The following is a 23,968-nucleotide window of genomic DNA, read 5'->3' on the forward strand; positions in this document are numbered from 1 at the left end:
AAGATCTTTATTAATCTCTTGCAGGGTCCATCATATAAACAACGTTTTAACCTATACCAGGTTCTTAATCATGACATGATTAAGAACCTGGTATAGGTTTGAAACATTGTTTATATGATGGACCCTGCAAGAGATTAATAAAGGTCTTTTAAATCTTACTGGAGGCTGGAAAATCACTTCTTTGGACTCCACTGATTACCTTTGTCCAATTTGAGTATGATCTATTTACTACTACTCGTTGCTCCCTATCTTTTATCCAGTTATTTATCCATGAGCTAACATTTTCAGTTATTCCCAGTCCCTTAATTTTGTGCATTAATCTCTCATGTGGCACTGTATCAAATGCCTTTGCAAAACCTAAGTATATCACATCAACTGATTCCCCCTTATCTATATTTTTACTTACTTCCTCGTAGAATCTAATTAGATTAGTTTGACATGATCTATTTCTCCTAAAACCATGCTGATTAGAACTCATAATCTTGTTTACACAAATATTCTCATCAATATAATCCCTTATAATCCCTTCAAATATCTTCCCCACTATTGATGTCAGACTAACTGGTCTATAGCTTCTTGGATCATCCTTGCTTCCCTTTTTGAAGAGTGGCACCACATCAGCTTTACACCAATCCTGGGGTGCCATGCCTGAGGATAATGAGTCTTGAAAAATTAGTGGTTTGTCTATAACAGTGCTAAATTCCCTTAACACCCTTGGGTGTATTCCATCTGGGCCTGGAGTTTTATTTACCTTAATATTATCAAGTTTTTTCCTGATATCCTCTAAACATAACCCAGTTAATGGTATGGACTGGCATGTTCTATTTTGTTCCAAAGTATCATCCAATGGTTCCTCTCTTGTGTACACTGACAAAAAAAACTGGTTTAGTACCTCAGCCTTCCCTCTGTCATTATTTATCATGCTACTCTCCACGCATTTTAATATACTTATATTGTCCTTCTTAGATTTTTTGCTATTTATGTACTTAAAGAACCTTTTAGGGTTAGACTTAGAATACTTTGCAATAAATTTTTCATTTTCAATTTTGGCTAATTTGATTGCTTTTTTGCATGCTTTGTTACATTCCTTATAAATATGGAATGTTGAGTCTGTACTATTTTCTTTGAATAATTTAAATGCCCTATATTTTTCCTAATTTCTCTTAACACATTTTTATTTAGCCACATTGGCTTTGATTTTTTATTTTTATTTTTATAACCATATGGTATTTGTTGATATGTATATTTATGTATATTTATTTAACAAAGTTTTAAATATTATCCATTTATCCTCTGTATTTTTATTTGAGAATACATTGTCCCAATTTTTTACTGTGTCTTTGTAACTTTTAAAGTTATCCAAAGATTTAAAAACAAACAAACAAAAATAAAAATTAGACTGTTTTCAGTACTTGCAGGCTATATACAGGAAAATCTGAAATAAATATTATGCTTTTATACTTAAACAACTTTTATGAGGAAAAAAAAAGGTGTTACTGATCACATTTTAATATATATATATATATATATATATATATATATATATATATATATATATATATATATATTTATATAATTATATATATATATATAAAACTATTGAAGTAAAACAGAGAAGTTGATTAATATGCTAGTAATCTGAGATTTTGCCATATATTTTGTATTTGTTTGAATAAGCGAAAGTACATCTGATTTATGGTCAGATTAAAGGTGTATTTAGCGTTTCTGCATGTGCGCAAACAGTGGCAGAAGTAAACTTTCAATGCATGCAGGTTACTAAGATTAGTGCACGTATTACAAATTGAAAGTAAAATGTTTGTGTGCGAGCGAAACCCGGCGTGTTCTAACTTCAGGACTTCGGATATCACAACCAAGCTAACTTCTCCCAATTGACTTCAACGGAGAGTGTTTGCGTGCTAACCCAGGTGTTAAACCTACAGCGCTAACCCGAAAGTAGTTATCAATATTTTACATTTCAATGTTCTTCACATAGAAGAAAATATTGTATTTATTAAAAAAAAATATAATATATATATGTATATATATATATATATGTATTTTTTTTTAAATATATATCTATATTAATATATTTATAGGTATATACAAATATATATATGATTATCTATTTAAAATTACACAGAACAATATCCACAACACATACACAGTAAAACAAATGATTAAATTTAAAAATTTTGTTAAAATTATCTTTCCTATTTTTAGGTATTTGACTGGAAAGGGCTCCAATATATATATATAGCAAAAGATAGCACTCTCTGGTCTTAATAGTAGAAAACAAAGTAGTTTATTTAGTGATGTTTCGGGGAATGCTCCCCTTCATCAGACCCGGGGGCATTCCCCGAAACATCACTAAATAAACTACTTTGTTTTCTACTATTAAGACCAGAGAGTGCTGTTTTTTGCTTGCTATATCGTACCCCTATTTGAGCACCATGGCATGTGAAGGACTGTTTGTGAGAGTGCACCTGACTCATTCTGTACATATATATATATATATATATATATATATATATATATATACACACACACATACATACATACACACATTTAGACATGTATATGTATGTATAAATAATTGATAGAAAATACAAAAGATAGAATATAATACATAGTACAAGGTGAAAATTAACACTTAAAACTAAACCAATAACTGATACTCTCCTTTTAGATAAGACCGCAGCCTTCTTACAGTCTCTCCTCTATGACTGTCTTGATCAAATGGCAAACAGAAAAGTAGATGGCGCTGGTCTGTGGAGTAATATTTCTCTAAATGATGAAGAGAAAAAAAGGGCTTGAGGTGTATATAAAAACCGATGAATATAAGTGCAGTATACTCACTCCATATAATGTAGGAGTTCAGCTGTGATGTGATATATTTCCAAGCAATGGAAGTCCCCAGAGCAATTATGAGGTATTCAGGATATATCCTGAGCTGATAGGTAGGTCTGTAACCGAATAAATACTCAATTGACCAAAAGTTGTCCAGTGCATACAGAAAAAACAAAGCAGTAACTTACTCCATATAAAGGAGAATCCGGCTTGTCACAGCAGAGAAGAATACCAAACGTCTTCCAACTATGTTAAAAAGATATATTTATTGGCTCAACGCGTTTCAACTTATAACAAGTCTTTCTCAAGAGCAGAATAAAATTAGTAAAAGCAGATAATTGGGATCCATTCGATATTTTATCTTCAACAAGTCAATTATGCTTGAATTTCACAAGTCATTAACTATACAAGTGACTCACCCTATATCCCCGGAAGGGTTTATTGGTCTGACACATTTTATAGCCTTTTTTCATTCTTATTCATTATATTTATACTTTTTTATCTCATATTTTTATTCATACTTTTAGGTGTACACCTCTGTTTGGCCACTTTTTGATACACAATTCACATTTTTTTAATTTATTGGATTTTTTGTTATTCATCATTATTTTTTTTTAATTTTTATTTTATTTTTGTTTTTCAACACAAATATACATTTTTTGTACACTTTTCTTGGACACAATATTTTTTGGATATAACTTTGGACACATTGATAATCTATTGAATCAGCACACATGGATCATTATTAACATTGGACTTCATTGGACAGCACTTTTTAATCTATATTAGATATTATGGACAGCACTTTTTATTAACTTAGTAGACTTTTGGATCCCACCTGGATAACTCATTTATATGATATCAATTATCGCAGATGTGTTTACCTCTTTGTTGTGAATTTTATGTAACCTGTTTTTTTATGTAATCCTACAATTTTAAGAGATTTAATATATATTAAACATATATACTTTTTAGACTATCCTCTTTGTGTACATACTCTTACAAATACCTTTTACCTCTAGATCCCCACCTTTATCTTTCCAATCCCCTTTTAGGGGGTTTTGCAGCGCTCCCCCGCCGCATAATTTCCTTTATTTTCTGCAGAATAAAAAGTATTTTTTTCATACAAGAAAGTATATTCACCAACATAAAAGCCCTCAAATTTATAGTTCTATGCTTGTAGGTTTTCTTGTTAGTTAATTAATTATTGTGTCAGCCAAAGTATGTACTGTTAACTTTTGTTCTTGGCAATCCTGACCACATTAAGAAAAAATAAAAAATAAATCTGCTGCTGGCTTGTAGCAGTAGCACTAACTTTGTTTTTAACTTCAATCTAGCTTAACCTGCAGTCCAGTTGATACTCTGCTGCCCTGAAGATGTCCCACCACCCTAGAAAATAAGAAAGAACACCTATCTGTTAATGAATGAATAATGTTGTCAAAATTCAGCAGAATGATCCCTGGAACTAATCTTGGATGTAAGAAAAGAAAATTATTTTCTGTGACGAGCAATTTGTCTAAAACCATTTTTTTTGTCTGTGAGCTAAAAATTATGATAAGGTCATTCTGACAAAGGATTTGTAGAGCCTAAAGAGACTGCTATGGTGTAAATATTGGAATATAGATATTTCAAATGGTATTTCTATTTATTCACGATTCAGAAAACATACTACATTTATCAATTAAAAAATAAAGTAATAATCTTGTGTTTTAAAAACAACAACAAAAAAACAACAACATTCCTTATATTAGAAAGCAGGAAACCAATTTATAATCTACCTAAAATGAAATGTATCTTAATAAAGTATGAAAGATTTATTTCTACTTAAAATGACCTGATTTTTTAGACATGTGCAGGCAAGAAAATTTTGTTTCAAAGCCAAAGGTGAAAAGTTGACCCGTACCTACAATACTTACCTTAATGTGCTCTCCAGAGCATGGGGAGCACGTTAAGGTAAGTATTAACCGCTTAAAAAAAAATAAAGGGAATTAACAAATATATATATCCCCATCACAATAAACCCTCTATGCAATTGAGCCCTAAACCTCCACATCCCCATTACAAAAAACTCCTATGCTATTAACCCCTAAACCATCACAGCCCCCAATGCATAAACCCCCACACACTTTTAACCACCATCTGATAATCCTCCCAAGATGCCCTAAATTACAAATAAAAATCACACAACATAAAGAATACTAATAATATAAAAGCATTAAAAAATAATTAACCCCTAATAACCCCTAATCTAAAAGTCCACCTAAAAAATAAAAAAGCCCCCCTAAAGCCTCTAGAAGGTTGTTCAGGTTTTATTTTTTACAGGAATTTTTTTAGGGAAACTCGCTTTACAAACAGATTTTTTTTTTAAAGGTGCTTTTAATATTGTTAGGGGTGCTTTTAATTTCAGATTTTTTATGGGGCTTTTTTAGGAGAACTTCAGTTTTAGGACAGTGGTTTATGGGGGGACTTTATATTTTTTATGAGGACTTTATTGTTAGGATTTGGGTTTTTAGGAGGAGCTTTTTATTTTTTAGGGGGACTTACGTTTTAGGATTGGATTCTAAAGGTGACTAGTTTTTGGATATGGGTTTTTAGGAGGGTCATTTTCAGTTTTTAACTGGACTTTAATTTTAGGATAGGGTTTTTTAGGGGGCTTTATTTTTACGGTAGGGGTTTTTTGGGGGCTTTTTATTTTTTTAAGGGGATTAGGTTTAATTTGTTTTAGCAAATTTTGTTAACTGAATTTTGTAAACAAAATTCCATCTGAAACAACTTAAGTGCCTAACAAAATTTGGACAACCAAAATGTCTTAATTAATGAAATGAATTATTCACCACTGCACATGTCTATTTATATCTAAAAGTCGCTCCCCCTCTCATTAGACACCATACAGGTGCATAATTGGGGCAGGTAATCACCATTAAACAGCTATCACCTGAAAACTAAAGGAGAGTATCACCTTTCATTTAAAATAGGGGAGTTCCCTTTTTTTACAAGAGTGATCTCAAAATCCTCAGAAATCCTCTAATTATTTCAGAAGGAGAGATAGGGGATCTATAATAGCCAACACCCCCCACCACTAGAAATTACTTTCTAGTGGACAAGGGGTCACACTGTTAAATTGTGTTCTTCTGCAGGCTGCAGTCTATTGAGACAAGTGGCCCCTGAAATGAAAGATAACATTCTCCCCTTTCAAATGAAGGGTCACGTGTGCTTCTACCACAAATGGGGGGAGATAGGAGCATCCTTCCCTCCAAGATTAAACAGAAATTGAAATGCTGTTGCATGTTATTTCTGTTTTTCTGGTGATTACTTGCATATTACAGTATGCAACCTCCCATTTGAAAGGGATTTTCCTTTGTCCAGTGAGGGGTCTCTTGCCCTTGTTAGATTCAGGTAATCTCCAACATTTTACAGGGTCTTATAACCCTTCATTTTTAAAGGGACTCTTTCAAATGAGCGGTCTCTTGCTCTTTCAAATGGTCTAAGGGCTGAGATAGGCCTTTTAATGTGCCCCTCCCCCCAGACAGAGTCGCTAACAAGGACGCATGTGGAGACGGCATGAGGTGTTCCGTCTTAAGGATGGGGAAGGCGACTGAAAGGGAATCTCCCCTCCCAGGACAATGACACCTTGTTTTCTTTTGTACTTAGAACCTAATGTGGAAAACAAACAAAAAAGTGCAACCCCCTGCACTCTACTGGTTTAGGGAGCCAAGTTGAACCAATTTCTCACCTGACTTTCTCAAACTGTGTGCTTATTGGTTGTAAAAATTGTGGTTGATTAAAAATTAACTCAGCAACCAGCACACAACTGAAACACAAATAGATATTTTAAAGGGATATAAACTCAAAATTGTTCTTTTGTGATTCAGAAAATGCAAACCATTTAAGAAAAAGCTTTTTAATTTACTTGTATTATCAAATTTGCTTTGTCCCATGATATTCTTTGTTAAAGAGATATCTAGGTAGGCCCCTGGAGCACTACATGGCAGGAAGTAGTGCTGCCATACAGTGCTCTTGCAAATGGATAACATTCTTGCAAAACTGCTGCCATATAGTTCTCCAAAAATGGGCTGGGTCCTAAGCATACATCCCTACTTTTAAGCAAATGAGAATGAAGAAACATTTATAATAGAAATAAATTAGAAAGTTGTTTAAAATTGCAGCTTTATCTGAAGCATGAAATATTTTTTTGGTTTTCATATCCCCTTAAAATAAAATACAGTAATACTGCATTAAAAGTGATTTAAAATGTAAAATATAAAACATTAATTATAACTTAAACAAATATTATTAAACTAAAATCTAACTTAATTTTAAATAGTTTGACATTTTTATATACTTCATCATTTTATTAAGTTTTATTATATTTTAAATCAAATTTTTTTATTACATTTTAATACAATACATACATTTAGTTCTAAAACCTACAGCAATACCTTTTTTATGTTGCTTTTTATTAATTGCATTTAAGTAGCTCTCCCTGCCCTGATACTGATTGACACCAAAAGCTTGTTAGATGATGATTGTGTAACTTGAAAATCTAACTTTTAACAAGTGGTTTACAAGTGGATAGCCAACTTGCTATACTTCTAAAATTGTGGTTGATTTTCTGACAAATTTGACTTGAAAAGGCACAGCTGTGTATGACTTTACAACTTATTTGTTTTGGGAATAGATTACGTGAACATTTTTCTGCAAGTTCACTTTTCAACCAACTTAGAACAAGTCAGTTTATAGGCAGTCTTATTTCCACCACTGTGAACAGACCCCAACATTTCTTAACCCCTTCATGCTGTTAGGACATTCCATGCTGCTAAGCTTTAATGCTGAAGGACAGCATTGAACGTCCTACCTTAAAAGGTGTCCTGCAGCCTCCCCCTTTTGATGAACACAAGGTCGAACTTGCAACGTAGGCAGCCCCCATGATCCGATCCTGGCCTGGAAATCACATGATCACATTTTGAAGCAAGTGTTTGATCCGATGTTAAACACTTATGCCAGGCGTGAAGGAATTAATCTAGATACAATACAACACGCTTAGCACCTGGGCCTATCCCTTCCTTGCAAGTCCATAATAATAATAAACCTCCCACTGCCTCTTCTTCCGTGACACACACCTCTCTTCACATAGCTGCCAAACAGTGTTCTCCAAAGTTCACACACAAACTCAGCTTCCCAACGGGATATTACTCACAGACACCTCGCTAATAACCGGACCTCATCTCCTCGGTTCCATTCATCTGGTTCCTCCAGAGAATCCTTTTGGAGACTCTACTCTATGCAGATGTCCGGTTCTCATCTGCTCTCCTCCCTCGGCTGGGAGCGTGTGCAATCTATGACGTCAGCGGCAGATCTTCAGTCACGTGACTGGCAGTGGGGGTGCAAGGGAACCAATCCCCGCGAGTGCTCACAAAGATTTCACGAACAGTTCAAACACAAAAGATAGGTGCACCTCCGCGGAATAAAAGTAAAAAGTAAACTTTATTCCAAAACAGGTTAAAATCTTGGTAGTTGCAAACAGCTAAAGGTCGAAGGATTAGGTAAATCCCAGTGACCCACTGACGCGTTTCGGCTAACGAGCGGAGGTGCTCCTATCTTTTGTGTTTAAAGAATTAATCTAGTTTCTAACAAACCATTATTTTTAGTCCTCTTTTACAGAACAACACTGGTGACTGTTTTGCATAAGTAAACAATGTTGTCTTGTTGCTAGAAAGCATGATGTGGAGTACCGCATCCTCTATAGAGTAGACTGAAAAGCAGTGTTGTGGTTTGTGTTGCAAATCTATTCTATTGGCTGAGTTTTAATCACAACAAGAAATCAGCCCATTGCAATCTAGACAGTTTTATAGACAAAGCCTGTTTAAATGGATAATACATTAGTTTGGCCTAGATTCCACTCCAGCCAATAACCTTTTCAGATGTGTTTTTGTGGCCTGATAAACTTATATGCAAAATCAGAGGAATCACTATCAAAATGTTAGACTCCATTTTCAGCACTTTTCAGAGGACTTCCATAAAAACATGTCAAATACCTCTACATTAATCAATCTGAAAAGTCTTTAAAGTACAGTAGACTTGTTTATCAGCACATTAACCCTCTCATTTATTTAAGTGAAGCCAAAGACAAGCGAGTAAGACTTTTGATAATGCTCATTTTACAGTAAGAGAAACAAATTTACATTAAAAGGTACAAGAATAAAATAAACTATGTTTCAAATTAATTTATTGACAAAAATATGGCACTTCATATTTGATTTTTTACATGTTGCTGTTTTATAAAAGTGTTTGACAATGAATAAGTTATTCACAGTTTGTTATGCAGTACAGATTGCTAACACTCTACCAACACAGCTAAACATGAGGCAGTGGGTTTGGTCTTCTGTGCATTAAACATATTATTTTGTGATGTTTTGTCATTAAACCTGACTGTCCAGTGGACTTTTTTTTATAACAAGTTGGCTAATGCTAATGTTGCCCAATCTTGGCTGCCTCAACTCTAGATACAAGTCATACTATTCTGGGAAAGTTTTTACATTGAAACAAACTTTCGCCAAGTTTTAAAACAGCCAAATTTGATTTGTTTGCGATTGGCGTATATCATGCAAACTGCTAATCTGAATGCATTTTTTAAAAGTTGGTTTTATGTGTACCATTAAAAAACTGAGTTGCTGATAAAACAAATGATATGTTTAATATATGGTATAAAATGTATGTGACATTGCTCTGTTATGTTTATTTTTGTATAAAAAATAGCTGTTTGTGCTTTGACACCACAACCCCTTACAATAGGCTGAGCTTTGCATAACCAATACAGTTATATAAATGCACTTTTTACTTCTTTGATTACTTTGTATCTAAGCCACTGCAGACTGCCCCCTTATTTCCGTTCTTTTGACAGACTTGCATTTTAGCCAATCACTGCTGACTCCTGCATGAGCACAGTGTTATCTATATGACACACATGAACTAACACCCTTTAGTGGTGAAAACTGACAAAATGCATTTAGATAAGATTCGGCCTTCAGGGTCTAAGAAATTAGCATATGAACCTCCTAGGTTTAGCTTTCAACTAAGAATACCAAGAGAACAAAGCAAAATTGATGATAAAGGTAAATTGGAAAGTTGTTTAAAATGACATACCCTATCATGAACGTTTATTTTGGACTATACTGTCCCTTTAAGAGATGTTTACCTAGGTATACAGAGTCCTGAATGTGAAGGGTAGATGCATTCATTGCAATAAAATGTTAAAAAAAAGCCCCCAAAGATTTTGTGTGATTTCTCTTCATGCTGACAAGTTTTTGATCATCAGACCCTTAGAGAGCACCAACTAAAATAAACATTTTATTACTCATCTCTCATACCTTCTACTAGGAGTGGGATTTCTTCTGATGGCTATGTTTACATAGCTTTCCTATAGCCAATACATAAGTATTGAAATTGTCACTATAGGTAGGGATACCTAGGAAAGCAACAGCTTTTTCACATGCAAAAATGGAGGTTAAGGCATTATATTTAAACAATTTACTACACCCCAGCAGGTAAAATTGATAAATGTAGTCACCAATCAGCAAGAGCTGCCCAGGTTCTGAACCAAAAATGGGCCGGCTCCTAAGCTTACATTCCTGTTTTTTTTTTCAAATAAAGATAAAAAGCAAACAAAGAAAAATTGAAAATAGGAGTAAATTCAAAAGTTGCTTAAAATTGCATGCTCTATCTGAATCATGATATAAATAAATGAGGGTTTCATATCCCTTTAACTGTCCTACCAAGGGGATTAGATAAGAGGAACAGGCTTTTAAACCTATGATAGCTAAGTTACAGCACACAAGTGTACAATACTTTATATAGTCTAAAACTTTACACTTTTCTCTTCACTATTTAAACATTTAAAATAATTAAAATAAAAAAAACAGCTGCATCTTATTATCAGGCTAATATTTGCTCTCAAAACACCATTAGATCTTTCAATAATAACTTAGTATGTATTGAAAGCCTTGCAAACCATTATAAACATATTTGAAAAAAATGTCTTAGTCTTTAAAACCATACTGAAATAATGTCTTCTACTTTTGCACAAGTAGTCATGCATGCTGATTCTGAACAAATGTTTTAATTATTTGGTTTTAATATCGCATTTTCATTAATCACAATAGATTTTCGAGCTTGGAAATATAATATATTCACAAATGAATTTTTCCAAGAAAGATCATTAATACCTCTTAAATTAAATGGTGTTTGAGATGATGCAGTTATAAAAGGGCTATTCTTTACATTTTGTCCTTAGTGTTTTAGACTTTATTGTTTTAAATAAAGTGAACTGGAACTCCTTGTATTACTTTGTAATAACTGCCCTAAAAGTATTTTCATATGTATTGTTTATGTATTCTACTGGCTAACAGGCAAACACAATATTTTTTCCCCTTATAGAATTATATATATATATATATATATATATATATATATATATATATATTCTCCGTATAGAATTATAGAATTATATATATATTCTCCTTATAGAATTATAGAATTATATATATATATATATATATATATATATTCCGCTTATAGAATTATAGAATTTTATATATATATATATATATATATTCCCCTTATAGAATTATATAATTATATATATTCCCCTTATAGAATTATATAATTATATATATATATATATTCCCCTTATAGAATTATATATATATATATATATATATATATATATATATATATATATATATATATATATATATATATATATACCCCTTATAGAATTATATATATATATTCCCCTTATAGAATTATATATATATATATTCCCCTTATAGAATTATATATATATATTCCCTTTATAGAATTATATATATTCCCCTTATAGAATTATATATATTCCCCTTATAGAATTATAGAATTATATATATATATTCCCCTTATAGAATTATAGAATTATATATATATATATATTCCCCTTATAGAATTATATATATATTCCCCTTATAGAAATATATATATATATTTGCTCTTATAAACCACTGCTTTATTGAAAGCAGTGTGTATATTCTGTTGACCTTATAATGTATATTCGGATGACTTCCTCATTATCCCCACTATGTAAAGTGAGCATTTTTGCTTTTGATGATCTCTCGCAGTGCTGATTTGTTCCCTGAGGCAATTTTGGAAACTATATACCCTTCTGGGTATTCATCCCATGCAGAGGGTCTCAATTAGAATTAGATTTGGTCACTTTGTGCTTATGCTAACGAATATTGCTGGAGAGAAATGGAATTGCCTGCCCATTTAAAAACATTTGCAACTCATTTAAAATTATGACACGTGATAGCATTTGTATTAGTGCCACTATTAAAAAAAAAAAAAAAAAAAAAATGAAATGTCTTTACATAATAAAATACATATGAAATAAAATAAGTTTCAGTTACATAAAGTATGTATAATGGCTTGTTTGTTAAAAAAAGAAAAAGAAAAAAAACAGCTTTTGAGCTCTTGCAATGCAGGCTCACTAAATCCTGCACCCACAAGTTAAAAAGCAGGCTTCCTAACAGTAATTTATCTGGGAAGATTGACAAGTGCAAGAGCAAGGGGAGCAACTGTACAGGTTTTCACTTGTGCAATAACAAATAAGGCTCCAAGTGGCAGCTCACTGATTTATAAGGTGGGTGTACAGGTTACCTGACTGAGAACATTGTCTGCTTGTGCTTAAAGGGACAATGTACTGTAAAATTGGTTCCCCTTAATGTGTTTACTTGTTATACCAGCTGCAGTGTTTAAAATGTATATAATTTTTGTTTATGTTTATTTATGTACATGAAATATCGGTTTCTGTTAAAGGACCTGTCAACACAGTAGATTTGCAACAAATGCAAGATAACAAGGCAATGAAATAGCACTTAGTCTGAACTTCAAATGAGTACTAGATTTTTTTTTCTGACAATTTTAAAAGTTACGTCTATTTCCACTCCCATTGTACCATGTGACAGCCACCAGCCAATCACAAATGCATACACATACCATGTGACAGCCATCAGCCAATCACAAATGCATACACGTTTATTCTGTGAATTCTTGCACATGCTCAAAAGAAGCTGGTGACTAAAAATGTTTAAATATAAAAAGACTACACATTTTGTTAATGGAAGTAAATTGGAAAGTTGTTTAAAATTGCTGCTCTATCTGAATAATGAAAGTTTAATTTTGACTTGAGTGTCACTTTAACTGAAACCACTACCCAATACAATGGGTTGAGCTTGTAGGCAATATATACTTCTATCGTATCTGTCTATTTGTTTACAAAGCCGTCTTTATTTTATTTATCACTGTTTACTCAAAGTCTAATACTTAGAAAGAACAATGGAAAATTTACATTTTAGTACATCTCTGTCAAAGCCCCCCCCCCCCGAGGCATCATTTCATCTTAACCTTCTTGCTTACATAGTTTTTTTTTAACCAGTACTTAAAGGGACAGTCAACCCAAAAATTCTTCTAAGTTATATATATAAAGTTTCAATCGATCATTATTTACAAATGTAGCCCAGTTTTGTGATCTATAGCGTTTGCTAGTAATAACGCTTACTGTTCGCGCCTCTGCCGTTTAAAAATGTCCATTTGGCCCCTCCCCTATTTTGTCATCATCTACATTATCATCTTCTTGTAATCACAGTAACTTTGCGATCGTCCTCGTACCCTGATTTAGCGCATGCGCAATGCGCCATGCACCTATTATACTGAAGGGGGAACGTTTGTAACAGGAACAAAATCACTGGTTTATTATCTAAGTGGTTCATAGTTGCGGCGTACCAGTGTGCTGTTCAACCCTCCGGCAGCAATTAGCAGTTCCCAGATTGGATTCTACTCGCAATTATATGGTATGTCTCTTCAACTGGTTTATACTTATTTTGCAGCACTAGTAGTATAAAGCAGGCTTAGTGGGGTGTGAATACAAATAGGGTAAAACCTTTAAACTGTTAATCATATTTTTTTCTTTTAGTAGCAGACAATGTATAAAATAGTCTCTTTGTAATTATTTTAATATTTTGTAAAATTATTGTATTACTGTCCTAAAGGGGGTCATAGACATATAAAAAATAAAGTTACAAGACATTTCTGAATTACGCCAATGAAGTCCAAAGGCACACTTTCCAGGTAACCACTCATTTGAGCAGGTTGATAAAGTGAATTTGTATTTGACATACAACATGAAAATAGGAAAATGTTTATAAAATGATCCTAAACTAAATAAGCAAATAACTAACTTATATGCTTCTAAAGAGAGATGCAACATACTCTATAGCTTGCCAAGAGCGCAGTCCACTGGGCAACTGAGAGGTCCCAGCTTGACTTTACTGAACCTGGTGGTGCACTACACATTGTGTGACCTTATATATTCTCTTTCTACCAGTTCTTACTGTACTAGGCTATGGTAGCTCTGCAATCCGATATAAGCACTAGTGATACATCTGTGCTGAAGTTCCTGTCCATGTGCCCAGTCTGCCTGCCTGCAGTGAGCTGGACCCTACAAACTTCCAGTCTGCCTCATTAGCACCATTGGGTGCTCTGCTTTTGTGAGTACCTGTTTCCTTCTACAAAATTATCCCCTTGTTTGATGGTACTAAATTTCTTTCTCTTGTGATGTATCGAGTCCACGGATTCATCCATACTTGTGGGATATTCTCCTTCCTAACAGGAAGTGGCACAGAGAGCACCCACAGCAGAGCTGTCTATATAGCTCCTCCCTTAGCTCCACCCCCCCAGTCATTCGACCGAAGGCTAGGAAGAAAAAGGAGAAACTATAGGGTGCAGAGGTGACTGAAGTTTTTAAAATAAAAATATACTACCCGTCTTAAACAGACAGGGCGGGCCGGGGACTCGATACATCACAAGAGAAAGAAATTTATCAGGTAAGCATAAATTTTGTTTTCTCTTGTAAGATGTATCGAGTCCACGGATTCATCCATACTTGTGGGATACCAATACCAAAGCTTTAGGACACGGATGAAGGGAGGGACAAGACAGGTACCTTAAACGGAAGGCACCACTGCTTGTAGAACCTTTCTCCCAAGAATAGCCTCCGAAGAAGCAAAAGTATCGAATTTGTAAAATTTGGAAAAAGTATGAAGCGAAGACCAAGTCACCGCCTTACAAATCTGTTCAACAGAAGCCTCATTTTTAAAAGCCCATGTGGAAGCCACTGCTCTAATAGAATGAGCAGTAATTCTTTCAGGAGGCTGCTGGCCAGCAGTCTCATAAGCCAAACGGATGATGCTTTTTGTCTGAGTGTGCCACTGCTATGCCCCGCGGTCTTAGAACCGCCAAAAGGGACCCTAGCACCTTTGTGAAAATTCTGGGAGCCATGGCCAACCTGAAGGGAAGGGCCACAAACTGGTAATGCCTGTCCAGAAATGCGAATCTGAGGAATTGATGATGATCTCTGTGAATAGGGATGTGTAGATACGCATCCTTTAAGTCCATGGTAGTCATATATTGACCCTCCTGGATCAACGGTAGAATAGTCCGAATAGTCTCCATCTTGAATGATGGTACTCTGAGGAATTTGTTTAGAATTTTGAGATCCAAGATTGGTCTGAAAGTTCCCTCTTTTTTGGGAACCACAAACAGGTTTGAATAAAACCCTAGCCCTTGTTCCGATTTTGGAACTGGGTGGATCACTCCCATGGTATGTAGGTCTTCTAGAATTTTGTCCCCTACTAGATCCGGTCCCGGATTGGGGGCTACCCCTTCATGCTGTCTTGGAGGCAGCTGCAGGCTTCTTGGCCTGTTTACCCTTGTTCCAAGCCTGGTTAGGTCTCCAGACTGACTTGGATTGGGCAAAATTCCCCTATTGCTTTGCAGCAGGGGAAGCTGAAGCAGGACCACCCTTGAAGTTCCGAAAGGAACGAAAATTATTTTGTTTGGTACTCATTTTATTTGTTTTATCCTGAGGGAGGGCATGGCCTTTCCCTCCAGTGATGTCTGAAATAATCTCTTTCAGTTCAGGCCCGAATAGGGTCTTTCCTTTGAAAGGGATGTTCAAAAGTTTAGATTTTGATGATACATCAGCAGACCAGGACTTAAGCCATAACGCCCTGCATGCTAAAATGGCAAAACCTGAATTCTTTGCCGCTAATTTAGCCAGTTGGAAAGCGGCATCTGTAATGAAAGAATTAGCCAACTTAAGGGCCTTAATTCTATCCATAATATCCTCTAATAGAGTCTCCATCTGAAGAGCCTCTTCTAGAGCCTCAAACCAGAAAGCAGCTGCAGTAGTTACAGGAACAATGCACGCAATAGGTTGGAGAAGAAAACCCTGATGAACAAAAATTTTCTTCAGGAGACCCTCTAATTTTTTATCCATAGGATCTTTGAAAGCACAACTGTCTTTGATAGGTATAGTTGTACGCTTAGCGAGAGTAGAAATAGCTACCTCCACCTTAGGAACCATCTGCCAAGAGTCCCGCATGGTGTCAGATATGGGAAACATTTTCTTAAAAACAGGAGGGGGAGCGAACAGAATACCTGGTCTATCCCACTCCTTAGTAACAATATTCACAATCCTCTTAGGGACTGGAAAAACATCAGTGTAAACAGGAACCTCTATGCATTTGTCCATTTTACACAATTTCTCTGGAACCACTATAGGGTCACAATCATCTAGAGTCGCTAATACCTCCCTGAGCAATAAGCAGAGGTGTTCAAGCTTAAATTTAAAGGCCGTCATATCAGAATCTGTCTGAGGGAGCGTCTTACCTGAATCAGAAATTTCTCCCTCAGATAACAAATCCCTTACCCCTGCTTCAGAACTTTGTGAGGGTATATCGGATACGGATACTAAAGCGTCAGACGGCTCAGCATTTGTTCTTAACCCAGAGCTGTCACGCTTTCCTTGTAAACCAGGCAGTTTAGATTAAACCTCTGTGAGGGTTGTATTCATAACTGTGGCCATGTCTTGTAAAGTAAATGAATTTGACGCACTAGAGGTACTTGGCGTCACTTGTGCGGGCGTTACTGGTTGTGACACCTGGGGAGAGCTAGATGGCAAACCCTCATTTGCTTCTGTCTGAGAATCATCTATTGCTATATTTTTAAGTGCTAAAATATGCTCTTTATAATTTATAGACATATCAGTGCAAGTGGGACACATTCTAAGAGGAGGTTCCACAATGGCTTCCAAACACATTGAACAAGGATTTTCCTTGATGTCAGACACGTTAAACAGGCTAGTAATGAAACAAGCAAGCTTGGAAAACACTTTAATCAAAGCAAATAATACTTAGAAAAAAACGGTACTGTGCCTTTAAGAGAAAAAAAGATGCACAAACTCTGCAAAACAGTGTAAAAAGCAGTAAACTTTACGAAATTTTTACAGTAGCATCATAAAGCTTTAGTAAGATTGCACAGCTAGACAAATAAACGATTAACCCCTTAATGTAAAAACCGGATTGACAAAACGTCAAAAACCGGTAAAAACACATTCAGCACCTTGCCACAGCCCTGCTGTGGCGCCTACCTGCCCTTTAGGAAAGATTTGTGGGGGGAAAAAACTCCTTTAAGCCCTCAAACAACAGTAGGACCTTCTGGAGAAGCAGCTGGATGTCTCTGAGTAAAAGAAACTGCGCAACTGAGGCACGGAAATAGGCCCCTCCCACCTCACTTGATGTTATGGGGCCTAAAAGAAACACACCAGAGTGTTTCCAAACTAGCCATGTGGGTTGATAACCCTTAAATAAGCCACAATGACCCCTTAAAGTCCCTCAAAAAACGTTATGTTTGCAATAAAAAAACGTTTTTTCCTAACAGTGTCACCAGTAACCAATGAGCCCTTTATGCAAGCTGGGATTCCTACTAAGTGTCTGAATACAGCTTACCCTTCCCTCATGGGGATATTGCCAGCCTTTTTCTAGAATTATCACAGTCTGTCTAGAAAAAAATAGACTGAACATACCTCAATGCAGCTTAGCATGCAAACCGTTCCCCCAACTGAAGTTTTCCTGTACTCTTCAGCCCTTGTGAGAGCAGCAGTGGATCTTAGTTACAAAGTGCTAAGATCATCATCCTCCTTGCAGAAATCTTCATCCCTTTTCTGCCAGAGAGTGAATAGTACACACCGGTACCATTTAAAATAACAAACTTTTGCTTGAGAAAATAAAAACTAACATTTTTGTCACCACACTCACTTTACCCTTCCTAGCAGTTAAGCAGGCAAAGAGAATGACTGGGGGGGTGGAGCTAAGGGAGGAGCTATATAGACAGCTCTGCTGTGGGTGCTCTCTTTGCCACTTCCTGTTAGGAAGGAGAATATCCCACAAGTATGGATGAATCCGTGGACTCGATACATCTTACAAGAGAAAATGCCATTGCTTGTAATGGATTAAAGACATAGTTGTGTTTATTAAAACATAGCTAGAAGGGTTTTCTATGGGAAACTAAATGAAAATGTTAATTGATCATCTTCTTGTTAGTAAGTTAGTAAGTTAATAGGATGAGGTAAACAAAGTAGGTCACGTGATATGTTGTTTGTTAATAAAATTTTACCAATGTTAAGACTTCAGTTCGAAATTCCTATCAGATTACAAAGATCTGGAATCTTTGAAAAACTAAACAGTGAATAAAATAGAATAGTGTGGAATCAACTACAAATTTAAATAAATTATATAATTAATTTATGTTTGACTGAAGAATATACTGCATTTAAAGGGGCATGAAAATTAATATTACATTTTCAAAGTCCAGATACAGCTTGCAATTTTAAGATACTTTTTAATTGTTTTCATGTTGTATGTCAAATATAAATTCACTTTATCAACCTGTTCAAATCAGTGGATACCTAGAAATTGTGCCTTTGGACATCATTGGAGTAATGCAGAAATGTCTTGTAACTTTTTTTTTTTTTTATATGTCTATGACCCTGCCTAGGACAGTAATACAATCATTTTACAAAATATTCAAATAATTACAGAGAGACTATTTTATACATTGTCTGCTACTAAAAGAAAAAAAATATTATTAGCAGTTTAGCGGTTTTACCCTAATTGTATTCACACCCAACTAAGTCTGCTTTATACTACCAGTGCTGCAAAATAAGTATAAACCATTTGAAGAGACATACCATATAACTGTGAGTAGAATCCAATCTTGGAACTGCTAACTGCTGCCGGAGGGTTGAACAGCACACTGGTACGCCGCAACTATGAACGGCTCAGATAATGTGCCAGTGATTTTGTTCCTGTTACAAACGTTCCCCCTTCAGTATAATAGGCGCATTGCGCATGCGCCAAAGCAGGGTACAAGGACGATCACAAAGTTACTGCGATTACAAGAAGATGATGATGTAGAGGATGATGAAATAGGGGAGGGGCAAAACGGACATTTTCAAACGGCAGAGGCGCGAACAGTAAGCGCTTTTACTTGCAAACGCTATAGATCACAAAACCGGGCTTCATTTGTAAATAATGATCGATTGAAACTTTATATATATAACTTAGAAGAATTTTTGGGTTGACTGTCCCTTTTAGTACAGACATTTTCAGTATAGGTGGTATAGTTGTTTTGCCTGATGTATCAGGCAAAACAACTATTTCAAATAAGAAAATAAAGGTAAAGGAGTTATTTGTAAATAATTTAATACACTCCAGTATGTAAAATGGCTCACTGTGAACACATTAAAGGTTACACCGTCATTTTATTAAATTGGGCTACACACAAATTATTTTGCTTTTGCTCCAACACCCTCTTCACAATATTGGGGAAATTAAATCATTTTGACAATTTACATATAATGTGTAAGAATATGCTGCTCTATTTAGTCTTAGTCATCACAACCTCCCACTTCAGCCCACAGGCACCTGTTCTCTGGAACATTCATCTCAAATCTGTTATACATCATAATTCAAAACACACCCATTCAGAAAAGCCTATCACTTAAAGGGACAGTCTACACCATAATTTTTATTGTTTTAAAAGATAGATAATCCTTTTATTACCCATTCCCCAGTTTTGCATAACCAACACAGTTATATTAATACACTTTTAACCTCTGTGAATATCTTGTATCTAAGCCTCTGCAAACTGCCCCTTTATTTCAGTTCTTTTGACAGACTTGCAGTTTAGCCAATCAGTGCCTGCTCCCAGATAACTTCACGTGCACGAGCACAGTGTTATCTATATGAAATACATGAACTATCACCCTCTAGTGGTGAAAAACTGTTAAAATGCATTCTGAAAAGAGGTGGTCTTCAAGGTCTAAGAAATTAGCATATGAACCTCCTAGGTTAAGCTTTCAACTAAGAATACCAAGAGAACAAAGCAAAATTGGTGATAAAAGTAAATTGGAAAATTGTTTAAAATTACATGCTCTATCTGAATCATGAAAGTTTATTTTGGCCTAGACTGTCCCTTTAACTTAGGAAAAAGTCTATCACTTAACTTTATATAGTACCTACATCACAAATTTGCTGAGCCAGAACAGTCACTATCTTTAAAGGGAAAGTGAAGTCAAAATTAAACTTTTATGATTCCGATAGAGCACACAATTTTAAAAACGTTCCAAATCACTTCCATTATCTAAATGTGCCCAATCTATTTATATACACACTTCCTGAGCCACCAGCTCCTATTGAGCATGTGTGAGATTCACAGGATATACGTATATGCATTTTGTGATTGGCTTAAAACTGTCACATAATGCAGTGGGAAGGAAAATATAACATTCTGGTTCTTTCTATCTAGTTTCTATTTATTGTACACAGTATACACTACCTGTGTTTCAATTGTTATAAGTAAGAAAAAAAAAAAAAAAATATTGGCAAAATGAATGTAAAGAATCCACACTGCTGTGTCAGTTTTACTCATTCACAATCTCCAGTCAACAATCTTTTGGTGTAGACAATAGTAATAGAAGAACTCTGTAGGGATAAGTACATAACAGAGCATCCCAGATTTAAGTTAAGATTGCACACATTTATCTTAGCACTCAAGATAAATTATCACTTACAAGAGAAGAACATATGTAAGCGTTATCAATCTTTCAGTTCCTTTCATTGTGCAGTACCTTGCTTGTGATTAACTGTATGTCTTTGTTAATGGGCAGATGTATATAAAGCTACGATTTAAATACATTTCCATACCTCCCAACATTTCAAAATTCAAAAGAGGGACACCCCCCCCCCCCCGCAAAAAATTGAAATGTGGTAGGCGTGGCTTAAAAAAAATTATAAGACCAAAGTAATATAAATAAAATTCTAAATAAAGTCATATATTTTAATACACTTAGGCAACAAATCAAACACAAGCTCAAACCACTGGTATGGCTATGTGAGCTATGTATTTAATTAGCCTTTGCAAAGACATTGCTAAATATTTTATCTTAATTGGACATTTAATAATAAATTCTTTAAAACTGCTCTCTGCATTCCCCATTAATATTCTAAATTCTGGCCTTTAAAGTCAGCAACAATGCACAGTAGCACACTACATAGCATATACACTTACATATGCAGATACACACACACACACTACATATCATATACTTATACATGCAGATACACACACACACACACACACACACTACATAGTATACACTTATACATGCAGATACACACACACTACATAGCATACACTTACACATGCAGATACACACACACACTACATAGTATACACTTATACATGCAGATACACACACACACACACACTACATAGGATACACTTACACATGCAGATACACACACACTACATAGCATACACTTATACATGCAGATACACACACACTACATAGCATACACTTATACATGCAGATACACACACACTACATAGCATACACTTATACATGCAGATACACACACACTACATAGCATACACTTACACATGAAGATACACACACTACATAGCATACACTTATACATGCAGATACACACACACTACTTAGCATACACTTATACATGCAGATACACAGACACTACATAGCATACACTTATACATGCAGATACACACTTATACATGCAGATACACATACACACACTACATAGCTTACATTTATACATGCAGACACACACACACTACATAGCATAAACTTATACATACATATACACACACACAGTTATGAATACAGATAGACACACACACTACATCATATATGGGTATCTGTCATTCATTGTATGGGGTCCTGGGGTAGGCAAGCACATTAGCTGGCAGTCTGTGGCTGCCACTGTTCGTTACCCTGGTATTAGCACTGCTCATTGTATAAAACTGAAGGCATGCTAGTATTATCACCAGGGGTTAGACATCATCACTACCAGAGGTAGGTTAGAGAGGTCACCATTACCCGTGGTCAGAGTGTATACAGCCTTCTTACTCCTGCTTAACCCACACACTATTCCTTTTCCATAGGGAATCTAACAGGTATCTAACCCTGTGAGAGCAAAGCCAGCTGCTTCTGAGTATGAGCCCAACAGAATAAAAAAAAAAAATAAAAAAAAAAAAAAATAAATTTTTTTAATGCCTGGGGCAAATTGGGACAGATGGCTAGCAACCCGGGACAGGGGGACAGACCCCTAAAATCGGGACTGTCCCGTGAAAATCGGGACAGTTGGGGGGTATGCATTTCTGGGGCCAGATGGTATCAACACTTGAAAGGATAAAGGAGCTGTTTTGGATCAGGATTGGGAATCGGATGGGTTAACTGTTGGGGTTTAATGGAACAAGAATCTCTGTGGATTATTACAGCCACAACTGGAAACTGGAAATACTATGAGGGGCACACTGGGAAGTGTAGTCCATATTGGTGATAATGTTTCCATATGCTTTGCTCTGGTATTTAATATTTTATCTTGCAGTTTTAATAATAGTGTACTTTACAATGAGTCTGGAATGCACTCTGTTTTCTGCTTAATCTAGTACAATTTTTTATTTTACCCCTGTATAGCTTTCTGGAATATCCTAACACATTCCAAATAAAATGTTATTATCATCATCATATGCTACAATGTCATCAAATGCTGCAATTCATAAAGCTCAGTCAGGATTCACAAAACATCTTACACAGAGTTTTCGTAGAAATGTAATTGCTAGTGTAAACATTTACATCCAGGATCGGATTGGCCTTACAAGATACCAGGAGATTTCCCGGTGGGCTGCAGCAGCTTGGGCTGACCAGCTACAATTTAAAGAGGTATTTCTGTTGGTGGGGGAATACAGCTGAATAACCTAACCTTTTCTCCTCTGAGCTATATGTACTAAGGCCACAAAGTATTTCCTTGTGAGTTTTATTTCCTAGACCATATACCATTTAGTGGCCCTTCTTTGATTGGTTTCTAGTGTCTAGTCAAGTCACACTGTGAAACAGAGTGAAACACTGTTTAGAGTGTCTTCTCCAGATCACATTATGCATAATCATTTTTTTTTATTACAAACTAATATAATTTAAGTTTGAAAAAATATATTGGGGGAAGGAGTATTCCAGTAATCTCCTTGCGAAAAATGGTGTGTGTGCATTTTACTGACTCAGTAGAAAATAGGGATGGGATTCAATTTTTTCCAGAGCTGTTCCCCCCTGCCCAGTCCGGCTTTGTATACATCACGCTATTTAGTGAATAAACATCTGTTAGTAAATAGACATATCTGTTAGAAAGTTATTCTCCACTCCATAGATATGAAAGGGTTACAAACAAGATGCTTCTTATTTTTTAGCTAAAGTCTAGCTAATAAGGATCCCCTATAGAGAAGTCCGTAGGTGGATATACAATTAGACCTTTAACATCCACTACCACAAAGAACTCCCTTTTCTTAAATTGAATATCGTAGTATCTGTTTACAAAATGTAAAGCGTGACACCACATGATTTTTTTTTTCTTATTGGTTTAGTGTAATAATACAGCTAATGTAAACTTTTAAAATGTCAGTAGGCCTTAAAACATTCTGGCAGTCATGTGGTAAATATACAACTGCAGCTACTTCTAGTTTTTCTAGTACAATAAAAACATTAATAACATTGACTTAGATACTTCTGTATTTACTGTAGTGACTGAATTAAAGGGACAGTCTACTTCAGAATTTTTATTGTTTAAAAAAAGATAGATAATCCCTTTATTACCCATTCCCCAGTTTTGCATAACCAACA

This window comes from Bombina bombina, chromosome 4 (genome assembly GCF_027579735.1).
Source record: "Bombina bombina isolate aBomBom1 chromosome 4, aBomBom1.pri, whole genome shotgun sequence".
Classification (NCBI taxonomy): domain Eukaryota; kingdom Metazoa; phylum Chordata; class Amphibia; order Anura; family Bombinatoridae; genus Bombina; species Bombina bombina.